Source organism: Emydura macquarii, unplaced genomic scaffold (assembly GCF_026122565.2).
Source record: "Emydura macquarii macquarii isolate MOO-44397 ecotype Brisbane River unplaced genomic scaffold, CSIRO-AGI_Emac_v2 contig_1947, whole genome shotgun sequence".
Classification (NCBI taxonomy): Eukaryota; Metazoa; Chordata; order Testudines; family Chelidae; genus Emydura; species Emydura macquarii.
In genome coordinates this window covers 1,724,846-1,735,952 of record NW_027132084.1, presented here as the reverse complement: position 1 = coordinate 1,735,952, position 11,107 = coordinate 1,724,846, and the positions used below count along the sequence as shown (strand labels likewise).

Below are 11,107 nucleotides of genomic sequence, written 5' to 3'. Positions count from 1 at the left end.
GTAAACAACAAAACTTTAATGCTAATCTAGACATGATACATTAGTCAAGTAACTTACATTAAAATAAAGGAAATGGAATTACATGTGTTCATGAACTAGAATGTTCTGGCCCAAGGCCATGAGGTTCAGAGCACCTTCGGTAAGGTATTAAATCCAAACAGTATAGAGGGCACTTAACATTTATCATGATCTGGCCACAGGTAGCTTAAAACCATATTTTCCTGTTCTGTACATAAAGCAACAAACCAACCACAACATCTCTTAAGTAACATTAAAATTCCTAGAGCTAAGGTCTAGGCTGACCTGTAGATCAGACATTTTGCTGGATCATACATAAAAATTATCCTGGGAAAACTTGTAATGACTATGTGGAATTCCTGCCTTAGCTGCATCTGGATCCATATCTAGGGCTTTTAAGTGCTGCATCTCCATCCAACCATCTTCCTCTTCCGCAGCAGGTTCAAACTTCTCATCCTCACAAGACTGTGTCAAGTGCTGTTCTTTGCTGCACCTCTGATCTCATTCCCACCCATTCCCCACTTCATTCTGCCCACATCTCCAGCCTCACTGCTCTTCTTATATTCTCCCTCACTCGTTTTCATGCTTTCTTTTATCCTTTCTTTTATGCCTGAAATCTCTCATAATCCTAGTGCATTAGGCAACCTCTCTTTCTTCCAATCTCTCCTTTGAACTCATACCTTCTGCAAAGCCAACATGTGCTAGCCCACCCACATAACAAATATTGTCACATCATATCATAAAAGAACAACAAACTCGCAACACTGTAATAGAGACCCTTCCTCTGATCATTCAGGGCATTTTATGTCTGTACTATCTATTTAGACTGTAAGCTCCAGAGCAGGAATTGTATCCTTCTCTATGCTTTGTATAGTGCCAAGCACACTGGATTTTATTCCTGATTTGGTCACAGTTATTGTTACATGCTGAAAGCCAATAATGTGCTTGGTGCTTCCCAAAACACAGCAAAAGACATGGTCCCTGCTCCAAAGAGTTCAAAATTTAAATAGACAAAAAAGGTGTTCAGATATCACAGTGATGGGAATCATAGAATAGAAGATATCCAGAAGATAGTTTTATCTCAAAGTGACACACGTGTGATGCAACCATGGACAGGTTTCTGTGATCCTCAGAATACATCTACACAGCAAATGAAGGTGTAATCACAGGTAGGCATACCTGTGCTAGCTTTAATCTAGCTAGTGCATGTAACAATAGTAGGGAAGATGTAACTGCCCCTGTACTAGCTTGCCGAGGACCTGGGTACATGCCGGATTGCTAGTCTATGCTGACATGTCTTCATTACGAGCTAAAGATAGTATGGGTATACCTGAACTACAATCACACCTTCATTTACTGGGTGTACATGCCCTCAATTTCTTCATCTGTAAATCCTGATACCAGCAGGGTCTTGTGTGGCTTAGTTCAATAATGCTTATAAAAATTAAAAGTATTCTCAGGCATTTCTCTTTTAGTGTCTTTCACCAAAGAAGAGAGATGGTCTTGAGATTAAAGCGTATCTCTGGGACTCCTCAGAGCTAGTTTAATCTGTTTACATTAGATATTAGAAAAAGCTTTCTAATTATGATCGTTAAGTACTAGAATAGATTTTAAAGGGAGGTTGTGGAATCCCTGTCATTGGAGGTTTTTAAGAACAGGTTAGAGTCTAACCATTAGACAAATACCTGTCAAGGATGGTCTAGCCATACTTGGTCCTGCCTTAGTGTGTGTGTGTGTGTGCGTGGGGGGGCGGTTGGATTAAATGATCTCTTGAGTTCTCTTCCAACCCTTTTCTGAGTCGATTTGTAGATTTACTATAGATTTTCTGTGTGACTTTAGGCCAGGCTCTTAATCTGTCTCTGTGCCTCAATTTGTCTCTGTAAAAAACAGACCATAATACTTCTTTAATGTCTGTGAGGCACTCAGATGCTACAGTGATGAGTCCTATCAATCAAAAATAAATTGAGAGGCAGCTAGTGCTGAAGACAGGTGCTCTGTTCTCATTCCTTCAACTTTAAGATATTTATATAGCACCCTAGATATACATGGTGATTTATAATAAAAAAAAAAACATATTGACAGCCTAAGACAAGGCCCCTGCCCTGAAGAGCTAAGCATTTCCAGCTTTTAAATCACCCACATCTCCAGGGTAGTGACCACTGATGTAATGTCATCACATCTAGAGTTTATCTGGCATTGCTACTGTGAGTTGCACCATATAAAATTTATTATGTATATTGCTTAGGAAATTATCCAGCCTTCTTTTAAATCCTGCAATAGCATTTGACTTTTTAAACTGTTGCAGCACTCAATTCTACAAGCTGGCTATGCACTGTATGAAGAAATATTTCCATGTTTGTGCCAAATTAATCTGCTGTTAAATTCAAGTAACCCCTTGTTGAATTATGGGGATGGATTAAGCAGGAAAGGATTTTTCTGTTTTTATGCTAATCCTTTCTAATCTTAAACACATCACTCAAGTGACGCTTCTTTATATTTTAATGCTTTTCCTTCCCATGCTTATTGATCTGATGTTCTGCAACCTCTTACCGTATGCAAGTAACTCTAATAATCCTTGTTGCACTTCTCTGAACCTTTCATCTCTGTTTAAAGTGAGTTGGCCACAGTACTCCAGAGTGAAGACAGATCATTCTTTGATAACAGGTCATAATAATATTTTAGATATTGTACAAACTCTTGACTGCCTATGGCTTCTTGGTTGTCAACAGGCTGCCAGCATGCCCACTTGGAAGTTCCTAGCCAGATCTTTCTGAAGTCAGTAGGCTTTGGATAAGGCCTTTTCCATTTGACCTAAGTGAAAGAAACCATCAGGTGCTTATTGTATAGAACCTGTGACACACGGTTGGACAGTCCGGATTCCCTGCAGTAGAGATTAGGGGTGCACACACACATTAATTAGTGCCTTTCAATATTATTTTTCTGCACCTTTGTTCAATGCTCCCGAGTACAGTGGTTGCTTTTTTAACAGCTGTTTCACATTGGGCAGGTAACTTGGCTAAGACTCCGAAGCCGTCTTCCTCAAAGGATCCTGCAAGTTCCAAGCTCTTGGTGTCTTTGAAGAGATATTCACCTGTTTTTGGGACAACCGTGTGAGGTTACACTCGGCCAAGCGACGCGTCCGTTTGCAACGTGCCCTGCCACTTCGCTGCCTCTGGGATGCCTCCCAGTGTCACCGGCTTCCTCCCCCAGCTCATTGGCTTAGCAGGCGAGTTCACCCTCGTCCTACAGCGCAGAGCATCACGACTCCTTGTGGTCTGTGTGTCACTAGCCCTATAGTGCGAGTCGCCCAAGGAAAGGCTCCTGGGACTTGGCTGGGGCCGTGGGCAAGAGCAGCACCGCCCCGTGGCAGTCAGGGCCGCGGTGCAGTTACACTAGCCCAACCCTCGCTGCTTCCCTGCCCCCTCCTCATCTCCTGCCCCTCCATTGTCTTCCCCTCTGGCCCCTTTCTCTCTCCCCCTCCTTCCCTGCCCCTTCCCTCCTCTCACCCCGCCCCCTTCTTTCCCCCTTGCCCCTCCCCCCATATCTTCTTGCCCCTCCCCCACCCCCTGGCTCCTCCCCTTTGTGCCCCCCTAACGTCTCTAATCGCCTCCCCCCTCCCCTCAGACCCGTTCCACACACACACACACACACACACACACAGAGCCCTTCGAACACTTCCCATTGGCTCTCCCGGAACCCACGTGACACCAGCGGCTCTCCGAACGGCAGGGAAAGGGGGGGCGGGGCTACCGTGCGTGCGTACGGGCGGGGAGGAGCGAGCCCTGGGCGCGCGCGCGCGCGCCGGAGAAGTGGAGGCCGGGCGGCTGTGTCTCGTGCGCGGGCGCGCGCCGGACCCGGCGGGGGTTGGGAACTCACTCACTCACTCAGCCGGAGAGCGGGCGAGCCCAGCGCGTGCGGTGCGGCGCGGCGCGGCCGGCGGGGGAGGGCGTGAGCTGCGGCGGCGCCTTTGAGGGTCGGTGCGGGCGCGGCAGGTGAGTGCGCGAGCCGCGGGGCGCGGCGGGGCGGCGTCAGCTGCCGCTGCAACAATGGGCGAGGGGCCCTGACCTGCCCTGACCCGCTCGGGGCTGCTGGCTGGGGGGGGGGGACCCCGTGCGCGGAGCAGGCTGGGGATGAGCCTCTCTTCTCCCCCCACATCCATGCACGGCCCCCCCTGCCCCTGGGCTGCCCTGGAGGGTGGCAAAAGCCCCCCCCCCATGCACAGGATGCCCTGCAGCTGGGTGCGTCTCCTGCAGAGGGGGATGCCCTGGAGCTGCGGGATGGAGGATGCCCCCCCCGGATATGGTGTCCTGGAGCTTTGTGCACTCGGGGGGTGCTAGGGGTCGTGCTGGAGAGCCGCGAGGGGGGTGCTGATGGGGTGACGTTCCAGTGAAGAGCATCCTGCTTGAGGCAGTGTCACGCCGAAGGTGTTTGCCCTGGGAGGAAGATGGTGGTGGTGGAGTCATGCTGAGCACTGTGCCCAGCTAACCTGTCAAGGAACAAAGGCTAGAAATAAAGGGTCCGTTTTGGGAGTGGAGCGAGGTAAATAGTGGTGTGTCCCGAGGGTCTGTACTGGTCAACATACTCAGAAATGGTCTGGAAAAAGGGAAGTGGCGAAGTTTGCAGACAATACAAAATTACTCAAGATAGGTCAGTCCAAAGCGGACTGCAACGAGTTGCAAAGGGATCTCACAAAACTCGATGTCAGGGCAAAATGTCAGATGAAATTCGGTGCTGATAATGCAAAGTAACGCACATAATCCCAATTATACATACAAAAGGATGGGGTCTACATTAGTTGTGACCACTCAAGGAAAAGATCTAGGAGGCATCATAGATAGTTCTCTAAAAACATCCCTTCAATGTGCAGTGGCAGTCAAAAAAGCTAGCAGTGTTAGGAACCGTTAGGAAAGGTATAGACAGTAAATATAATTTCCACTATATAAATCCATGGTATGCCCACACCTTGAATAGTGTGTGCACTTCTGGTCACTCTCCTTAAAAAAAGAATTGGAAAAAGAGAATGGCAAAAAAAAAAAAAAAAGATGAGGGGTGTGGAACAGCTTTTATATGAGGAGAGAGTTAAAGGACTGGGACCTTGCATCTTAGGAAAGAGATGACCTAAGGGGGGATATGATAGAGGTCTATGAAATCATGAATGGTGGAGAAAGTCAAGCACCACAGGTCACATGTTGAAATTAATAGGCAGCGGATTTAAAACAAACAAAAGGAATTACTTCACGCAATGCACCGTCAACGTGCGGAAGCTGTTGCCAGGAGACATTGTGAAGGCCAAAAGTATAACTGAGTTCAAAAAAGAACACGAGAAGTTCCTGGAGGATAGACCAATGGCTATTAGCCAGGGTGGTCTGGGTGTCCCTAAGCTTCTGACTGCCAGATGCTGGGACTGGATGACAAGGGATGGATCACTCAATAATTGCCCTGTTCTGTTCATTCCTTCGGAAGCATCTGGCATTGGCCACTGTTGGAAGACAGGATAGTGGGCTAGAAAGTGGTTCCCAACCCATGGCCTGCTGGCCAAAAGTGGCCCCTAGGGGTCTTTCAAAATGGCCCGCAGCTCCCCTCCTGTTGGCTGCAGAAGGGAGCTGCTGCCTAAGGACCCACGCGGAGCGCGTTGCTGCTGGGGTACAAGACCGGGGCAGGCTCCTTGCTGCAGCCAAGGGTTTATGGGAGATCTGTGCTCCCCTCCCCCGGCTGTAGCAGGGAGTGCAGCAAAGCGCTCCCCCTCGGTCCCTAAGTGCTGGGATCCTTGCTGGAGCCAGAGTGAGAGGAGATCAGCGCTCCCCTCCCCTGGCTCTAGCAGAGAGCAAAGCATTCTGCTTGGGTCCCTGTGCACTGGGGTCCCTGCTGGAGTCAGAGGGAGGGGAGCACTGATCTCCCATCCCCCCTGGCTGCAGAAGGGACCCCAGCGCCTAGGGACCCAGGTGGAGCGCACAGGGCTACAGGACGCGTGCGGTTTCCCTGCTGCAGCCGGGGGATGCCTCCTTGCTGAACTCCTTCCGTCTGGCTGCAGGGGAGGATGCTGGCGGAGACTGCCGGCTCTTCAGGGTTGTAAAAATGAAATTTGTCCCCCTCAAGCCAGAAAGGTTGGGAACCCCTGGGCTAGATGGTCTGACCCAGTATGTCCATTCTTATGTTCTTATGAGTGTATTTGGGATGGTATACATTGTTGCATACTGTGCTCAAATTTCAGTGGCACATGAGGACTCTGGGATCTGAAGAGCAGAAATAATGGATGCTTCATGGAGAAAGTGGTAGTGGCCACACAGAAGGAACAGGCCAGGATCTAGACACTTGAGTATCTTTTTCCTTGACATTAGTTTCAGCTTTAAGTAAGTAAAGACTGGTCTGGGGAATGTCCCCAGGATCTCTCACCAGAATGTGTGTCTGAATTGTTAGACTCTCATGACGGCTTTGGCCAGGTCTACACTACAACCTTACATCAGTATAACTACGAAAAATCCACACCCCCTAAGCAATGTAGTTATGCTGACCCATCCCGCCTTGTAGACAGGGCTGTGTCCATGGGAGAGCTTCTCCCAAAGCTACTGCCTCTTGCAGAAGTGTCTTAACCACACCAACAGGAGAAGCTCTCCCGTAGGTGTAGTAACGTCTTCACTAAAGTGCTACAGTGGCACAGCTATACGTGTAGACAAGCCCTCAGTTTCCCTCCCAGGCCATGTATTTAACTTAAATTATTGTAAACTATTCGTATTGCATGTCCTGAATCTGTTGTTATGGAAAATGATAAAGGGGTATGGTCTCGTGGATGGGTTCTGGGCTGAAGTCAGAAGTCCTGTTCTCAGTTCTGTCACTGAATTGCTATGAATTTAGTCAAGTCGCTTACATAAGAACACTTCACCTATCTGCCTCTGTTTCCCTTCCTGTCCTTTGTATGTCTTGTCTACTTGTTCTTTGGGGCAGTGACGCTCTCTTCAGGAGAGTGTCTGCACACACATATGTACAGTATTTTGCATAATAGATTCATGGGGCAGTGATCTCATTTGGGTCCTCTAGGCATTACTGTGATAGAAATAATAAAAAACAACCTCTTCTTCATGTGACCGTCATTTTGGGGCCTAGATAGATTAACGAACTTCAGTGTTCAGTTGGTCAGATCCTTTCGAGACGGTAGCTCTGGAGGCTGGTATCTTATTCCAAAATGTGTGTGGTGTACATCTTGTCGAACCAGAATTACTAATCCCAGCAATTAGTCTAAATCTTTCTTGGGGTTTTATGTTCCTGCCAGCTTCTAACTAATTCAATTAGACTTTATCTTCCCACCCCAAGGAACTGAGATTTAAACAGAATGAATGGATTTTTTTTATGTGCAGCCTCCTTGGCAAACTAGTTCAGCAAGAATACAAGCCTCAGGCCTGGTCCACACTACAGACTTCTGGGTGCACAGCTGCGTTGGTCAGGGATGTGAAGAGAGGCGATCCCTGGCCAACATAGTTGTGCCGGCAGAAGTCCCTAGCGTAGTGGCCGGTATAATTGCATCTATACTAGGAGTGCTTTCTCGATATAGTATACAGCTATTCACCTACTGTAGACAAAGCCTTATAAGGATGCATATGCAGTGATTGATAGAAAGATACAAACCACAAGTCAATGGAAGCTGATACATCGTGTATATAACCAACTCATTTCATAAGATCCTTTACTTTGCAGCAAACTGGATTTAAATTCTTCAGCAAGGCACCCTGATTTGTGTCATGTTGGTGCTGTATTCTGTAACAGTTGGAAGTAAATTCAGAACGGGGGGATTTTACTGATTTGGGACTCTATCTTGTTTCAAAAATGCTTAATACAGATGTCCTTGCCAGTTCTCCACTTTTGCGACTCTCAGCAGCACCCAGTAGGGCATCACAATTGTCATTCAGTTCCAGAGTTAATCAGTGGAGAGGAATGTGGTAATTCATACTCTTCTGAGCTATTATTTCAGGCTGCTTGCAATTCAGGAAGACAGGGCTGCATCAAGCTAAATTCAGTTCACATTTGGAAGGTTTGTTTCACAACCATAAAGATTAGAAACTTAATTTTTTGAAACAATGACATTTTAAATTCTGGAGCATCACTGCAGTGCAATAGCTTCTTGATCACTTGGCTTCAAACATTGGTGTCGTTCCATATCTTTAGTCTGTGCCGGCAAAATTAAAACCTCATTTGTTTTCATATGCATAATATTTGGTGAAATTTTCAGTTGGGACCAAGAAGAACTGAAATTTCTCATTCTTGGTCTCAGCACAGAGGAGAGATGTCTAAATATTTATTTATTTTTTGAAAATTGGAGGGAAAGTCTCTTCTCAATGGTACTGCAGGCGCTTGTGGATCACCGTGGGCGTTTCACTGACATCAACACAGGTTGGTCAGGCAAGATGCATGATGCACGCATCTTCAGGAACACTGGCCTGTACAGAAAGATTCAAGCAGAGACTTTCTTTCCAGACCAAAAGATTCCAATGGAGGATGTTGAGATGCCTATAGTTATCCCGAGGGACCCAACCTACCCTTTACTGCCATGGCTCATGAAGCCTTATATAAGCAATCTGGATAGCAGCAAGGTTGCTTCAATAATAGGTTAAGCAGGCACCGAATGACTGTTGAATGTGCATTTGGCAGATTAAAAGCTCGCTGGTGATGCCTTTATGGCAGGTTAGACCTAAATGAGGAAAATATTCCCAGGGTTATAGCTGCCTGCTATGTGCTCCATGATATATGTAAAGCTAAGGGTGAAAAATTTCCCCCTGGGTGAAGCGCAGAGGCAGATTGTTCATCTTCAGCTGCAAGGCAGCTAGATTTAAGGCTATTAGAGGGGCACAACGGGAGGCCATTCGAATCAGGGAGGCCTGAGGAACTGTTTTGACACTAAGCATCAATAAGGTGTCTTTATAAACAGCACAGTGCCATGCTATGTCTGCTGTTCAGCTTGCACTGCATATCAATGTGAGGTGCAACCGCTGTGTGCAAGAGACAAAGATCGCTTATTCTTCACAAAAATTGTCTTTATTAAATAACAATGATTCACAACACACATGAAAAGTTGGAGTAAGCAGTGAGGTGCAGTGTGAGCTTATGACAGTTAGGTGTACGTCCAGCTATCGTTCTGGAAGCTGTCTGAAGTGGTGGAGTGAATGGGGTACTGAGACGGGCCGGGAGTTTGGTAAGAATGTGTGGGTGGAGTTTGGGAAGGGCAGGGAAAGCAGTTCTGTATTGGCTGCAAGGGTGGGGGCATGCATGAATTCAGACTGCAATATTGAGTGTCTTGAGCAGCTCCGTTTGCTCCTCCATGGCTTTTATCATACGCTGTCACTCGCTTCTGTTTTTCCCTTCTCTCCTACCTATACATTTTCTGATTTTTGGGCACAGTATGTCTCCATGCCTGTTTTTTCCCCTTCAGAGGACTGGAGGAGTTCTTGAAACATCTCCTGTTTGCTTTTCCGTGGTCGTTTTCTTATCAGTTGCAGGCACTTGGCAGGTGTGTGTGGGGGTTCCCCCTCAGGGGCACATCTGTAGGAGCACAATAAACAATGAACAGAAGCATTATTGTCCGTGCACTAACAGCATTGCCGCATAACTGTAAAATACCCCCCTTTCTCACTGTCAGCTGGCAAGCACACAGCTTGACAATCAACCTGGGCATGTTGAGTTGTGCCCAGGGGTGTGTGTGTGTGTGGTGGTGGGGGGGAGGAAGGGGCACTTAAGCTGCGGAAAGATTCTGGATGGATGGTTGGGGTATTAATGCAGGTAGATAGGGAAAAAAATTCAAATTGTGTCACCACTTTCCATAGGTGGGGGCCATAGAAGCCGATATTTCACTCCTGAGAGTAAGCAGGAACGCTAGGGTGCATCTCCTCCTTGCGAGCAGCTTCGAACTCGGTCCCTATGCTGCTCGCCGCTGTGGTCCCTGCATAGGTGATTGTCGATTGGCACGGGAAAGTTTTCTCCAGCAGGGGAAGAAACGAAACAGCTCTGCCGAGGAATCTCCCAGTAAAGGATTGGTGACTACCTCCAGGAAAGTTTCCCAGATCTCTCTGGAGGATTCCTGTGAAATCTGTGTGCATTAACACACTTTTTCCGTTGCACTGCCTAGCAGAACAGGGGAATGGGAAGCACATGCAAACACAGCTACTCTTGTGCATTTCTCTCTCTTCAACCAGCTATATCATGCAAGAAAGCAAAGGACAGCTGTATCTCATATAACGGAGCAGCATCAGCTCAAAAAAATCACTTACCCAAGCTCCTTCTCCTGCATCCTGCACACCGGAGCTGTAGGGTTGGGATTGGCTCAAACCCTCGGATTGAGAAGAGATCCTGGCTCCCCATGTCAGCAAATAACCTGGTCCCCTGCTCCACATCATCCTCCAACTTGATCTCCTTGTCCACCACTTCTTTGTCGGGGTTAAGTCTGGTGTCTGCTGCTGCCGGGCCCATGGAGGTATCCGTGGGTCTCTTGGCGGTGGAAGTGGGGTCGCTGCCGAGGATGGCTTCCAGCTCCTTATAGAGGAGGCAGATCTTTGGCTCTGCACCAGAGCAATCGTTTGACTCCCTAGCCTTTTGGTACCTCTGCCGTAGCTCCTTGCTTTTCGTACGGCACTGCAGCATGTCCAGTGCATAGCCCTTCTCTACCATTGAATGAAAAATTTGACCGTAGGTGGTATAATTCCTTCGGCTGGAGCAGAGCTGGGACTACACAGCCTCCTCTCCCCAAATGCTGATCAGATCCAGAAGCTCTGATGCACTCCAAGCAGGAGTGTTGGGTGTGTGGAGCCACCCTGGTCAGCATGGAAGATGAGATGTGAGCTCTCCACACTGACCAAGCAGGAAGTGGAATTTCAAAAATTCCTGGGACTTTAAAAGGAGAGGGGTGGATGGCTGCAGGGCAGTGGAATTCAAACTGATGGCCAGAGTGGTCAGGATGGGCATGGTGGGATGCTCCCTGGAGGCTATTTACCACGACATAACAAAGCATGGTGTCTGCACTGTTACTTTGTCACGAAAGGTTTGGCACAAAAAGCTCTACGCCTCTCGTCAAGGTGGTTAGGAGAGTTGGGTTGGGGGGAACGGGGGA

At 47.7% G+C, this 11,107-nt stretch overlaps 1 protein-coding gene across 2 annotated transcripts in view; it reads left to right on the top strand.

Moving 5' to 3' along the window:
* Window positions 1-3,858: 3,858 nt before the first annotated feature.
* The window catches only part of PTP4A3 (protein tyrosine phosphatase 4A3), a 171,464-nt gene continuing 164,215 nt past the window's right edge, over window positions 3,859-11,107 (top strand). Inside the window, exon 1 of one of the 2 annotated variants that reach the window (XM_067558337.1) lies at window positions 3,859-4,010. The gene's annotated coding sequence lies outside the window, so the exon portion shown is untranslated. The remainder of the gene's footprint in view (window positions 4,011-11,107) is intronic. The other variant, XM_067558336.1, reaches the window with a different exon arrangement.